Genomic DNA, 4177 nt, shown 5'->3' with positions numbered 1-4177 from the left:
ATGGGACATTCAGCTCCACAGTCTGCATGGTCTGATAGTCCCTAGTCTATTAAAAAGTACCACATCTGGGGCTCCAAGAGAGAAAAAGCCCAGAGCCTGAAACTGCAGCTCAGGTCCTTTGGTCAGACAGCAGTCAGATAACTAGAAAAAGGTTCCTGTTAAAGCTCCTGCAGTCACAGGCGGAAATTGCTGTTGTGGTTCTTGGAGAGTAAAGGTGATCACACATCACAATATACTCTAGTGAGTCGCCCAGCTGTGTAACAGAGATGTAGTGAACAGGCTCTAAATTTAACAATTGGCAATCTGTCCCTCTAGGGGGCCATTTATGGCACCCACTGACTTTAACACAGCTGTCGCAGCATGAATCTGTGTGTCCAGAATGTGTGGAAGTCTCGTTCTTCATGTCTACAAAGTCTTTCGATAGTCGGTTGTCTAGTTATTATCACTGTATGTGTATGTGTCCAAACAGGAAGTGACACAAGTGCAGCCAACTCTCCTGTTTCTGCCACTCTTTCCCAATCGGATATTGAAGCTGAAGGTCAGCACACCCCTATGCTTTCTTTTCTGCTTCTGTTCACACTGGAATTTAAAGCCTGTCCTCACTGAGAACCACATCAGTGTGATACCACACAATTCATTTCTTTCTGGTTAAATTGCTCTTTCACAACTCAATTTGCTATTTGGGATGCTGAGTGATTTTCTGTTAAGCCTGCCGCTGCCAGTCTTGTTTACACAATACAACAGACTGAGTGCAGATGACCACTGCAAATACTCTCAGAAGTGAAATGCTTCCTCTGCACCTATCTGATTCTGAATATGACGTGAAATTTTGCAGCTTCGATGTCATATATTAAAATCCAGATCTGTGTGTCATAATACTTCCCCCCCCCCCCCCCCCCCCCCCCCCCCAACATTCAGCATATGGAGGCTACATGTGTCCAGTCAGAGTACATACCTTATATTATTTTTATATATCAAGCACGTGTATTAAGCAGGAAGTCTCTGTTTCCTTCACAGTCACCCATACATAAATACACCAATTAGCCATAACATTATGACCACTAACTAATTTTAAGTGAATAACATTGATACAATTGCACATATCAGTGTTTGGATTTTATTAGTCAAAAACTGAACATTTAGTCCTGAAGATGATGTGCTGTAAGCAGGAAAAATTGACAAGAGTAAAGATGTGAGTAACTTTAACAAGAATTAAACTTTACAAGCTCAACCTTGAAGACAGATTTTTCTTTTCTTTTCTTTTTTTTTTTTTTACTGCAGTTCTGTTGGACATTCTTGGCCTGCTGTCAGGACCTGGTAAAAGTGGTCCGAGGTAAGTCCGCTGGTGAACAGATGATGATATAAGTGGGAAATGAAGGCTGGCCCATGTAATGAAGACCACCAGCCAAAACAACGTTGCAGACATCCAACCATCCATCTTCGTCTGCTTATCCGAGGTTGGGTTGCAGATGTTGCAAACATGAGATAGGGAAATTTAAACTCTTCAGCAGTGTATAGTCATCACATGCCGCATCACTCTCTCTGGGTGTAACCTTAAAAAGATATGCACATTCACACAACTGTGATTATAATCTATTAAACCACAATATTTTAAAATTGAACAATCAGAAAAATCAATAGTCTTCATGTTAGTCCTGATAATTCAGGATGTTAACTGAAGCAGAGTATTTCTACATCAGGGTTGTTTTTTTTCTGACTTTCCCCCAACATAACATTTCTGTTGTTCAATAGGAGCTTTCCAAGTAGACCACACCAGCACCAGTGAAAGGAACCTGTGGATCTTGCTAGACGTTGTAACTTGCTTCCCTAACATTCACTTTTCAACCCACATTTTATAAGACTGGCAAAGAAAAAAAAATGAGCTTAGCTAGAGGCCACATGAGGATTAGCTCATGAAGTAAGGAAGAGTATTACTTTCTTTTTTTACTGACTTTTCAATAAATATCTGGATAAAACTTTATCAAAACCCCTCTTGACTCACATTCAGGCATTCGCTGCTGGATTTGTAAATGCTTACTTATTATTAGGTCATTCACAGCAGAGAGAAGAAAGCATCAGATGATAAAAAGCTCCAGGACAGATCAAACCCAAGGACACAATTTTTCAGTGTGCATTTTTGTCAGCTTTATCACCTCCATTCAAAAGGCACTTATGTGTTAGAAAGGAGGATATAAATGAGCCTGAATACTAATCTGCTCAGTGTCTGAAAGAAGAATGACATTTTTAATTAGAAAACATGGCTTAAATTTATCTCTGGCACCGTCTTGTGTGTATGTGTTGACTTAAAAGTTTAGGATGCTCACTCAGACAATGGAACACTCGAATGAAGCTTCTTCGGTGTTTAATTGAGAGCTAAACAATTACCGTGTCATTACTTTTCAAGCTCAAGATCAGAAACAAGCAAACATCCTGCAGCGAGAAGAGCAATTACGATTGGGACTGTTCCTCTTCATCTTTGCGCAGTGGCAGTATCGTAGCCTATGAGGTTTATCCGAGGCGCGATTATTGCTAGTTGAAAACTTTACCCAATACCCCGCCTGGACGACTTGAAATATAGTCGGCTGTGGCAATTTTTGACGGTCTCTAAGGAGGCTGATCTTTATGTCTAATATTAACATGATGATAGCATTAAAGTTATGAGTGAGCTGTTCCCGTGCTGGGTGGAGTCAGAGCAACAAAATTATTTGGTTGTATGTGAGGAGCTGCAGTGTTTCTCATCTTTGTTTAAACTGCACTAAGATATTATTCTTCATGTATTTTTCCAGTTAAAACCCATAGAAGTCTCTTTTCCATGGAATAACTTAATGAGAACAGACCGCACGTACATATGAAACACAGTCAAGCATCAGAGGGCAGAAATATTTCAATTTCATATAATGGAGGCTTTAATCAGCCCTGATCAGAACCGCGAGGAGCTCTTTAGGTAGAAAATAATAAAGGTTCACCTGTTGTCAGGAAACATGATATTATGATATTTCCCAGTTTTGAATGCGGATTCTGTGAAGATAAGTAAATGCAGCTGATTCAGAAGTAAAATGAGCACCTCCAACCTGTCGTGATTAGTCCCTCCTACTAACAGAGACTACAGCCCCCACAGTGAACAGCAAACCCCTAACAAAGGTGTGTGTTGATCCCCCACACACTCTCTCTGGGACTGTTCCTCTTCATCTTTGCGCAGTGGCAGTATCGTAGCCTATGAGGTTTATCCGAGGCGCGATTATTGCTAGTTGAAAACTTTACCCAATACCCCGCCTGGACGACTTGAAATATAGTTGGCTGTGGCAATTTTTGACGGTCTCTAACGAGACGCATCTTTATGTCTGATGTTAATCTGATCACAGTCATTGAGGTATGATTGAGCTGTTAACTTCATGTACTGTGAATACACCAGCAGAAAATTCTTTTGTTTACATAGGGTGAGTTGCAGTGCTTCTCATCTATTCTTACTCTTTGCACTGATCTGTTAATCTTAATCTAATTGTTCCTGTTAAGAATCATGGAAGTGTCTTTTTCTCTCTGATGTTTTTGTGGTACAGATGCTTGTGTCTTAAAATGGTAGAGGCTCACTTCCAAGATAATGTTTTCCCCTCCGTGTTTAGAAGGTGGAATGAAAACCTCTCTGACAGCAGATTTGTCATGGATGTTGACCATGTAGTGATTCATCACTCCCCGGTCTATGTGTGGGCGTTTGCGGTCTACCAGACCTGGAAGCAGAGACACATCATCTTGGCCCCTGGTAAGTAATATCCATTCATTCAGGTACAGGTTGAAGGTTAGGACAGAAATCCAGGAAAAAATCTGGCTAAGTCCTTGTTCCTGGAATTGGTTTCCTGCACTGGCATTCCTCAAATGTCAGTGGATCTGTTTTGTGGTAGAGCTACTACTAAGTGGCGTTGACACTGAATAATTTTGTAGAGCAAATGTCAAACCAGCTAGTTTCATTGACTGGTCTGCGGCACCCACAGTTAAAACTGATGTCAACTACAATGCTTCTGTCTTTACGAAAAAGATCACCACATGCTGAGCTAGCCAGCGTAGTTAAATGGCAAATCTGCCATTTACAGACAGAAGCTTTCTGAGGTGTTCGAAATGGGTTCAACTCAAATTATCAGTGAGGCGTGCTAAATATTAGGGCTGCAAGCAACAATTAATTCCA

General features: G+C 40.8%; 2 non-coding genes across 2 annotated transcripts; both read left to right on the top strand.

Annotated features, from left to right (window-relative positions):
* Positions 1–2472: 2472 nt before the first annotated feature.
* On the top strand, positions 2473–2613 carry LOC115057068 (U4 spliceosomal RNA). The gene has a single exon (XR_003841871.1). It is a non-coding gene; the product is annotated as a U4 spliceosomal RNA (small nuclear RNA).
* Positions 2614–3187: 574 nt separating this feature from the next.
* Positions 3188–3328, top strand: LOC115057069 (U4 spliceosomal RNA). Its single transcript, XR_003841872.1, has one exon. It is a non-coding gene; the product is annotated as a U4 spliceosomal RNA (small nuclear RNA).
* Positions 3329–4177: the final 849 nt, after the last annotated feature.

This window comes from Echeneis naucrates, chromosome 16 (genome assembly GCF_900963305.1).
Source record: "Echeneis naucrates chromosome 16, fEcheNa1.1, whole genome shotgun sequence".
Taxonomy (NCBI): Eukaryota; Metazoa; Chordata; class Actinopteri; order Carangiformes; family Echeneidae; genus Echeneis; species Echeneis naucrates.
This window is presented reverse-complemented; position numbering and strand designations above follow the sequence as displayed.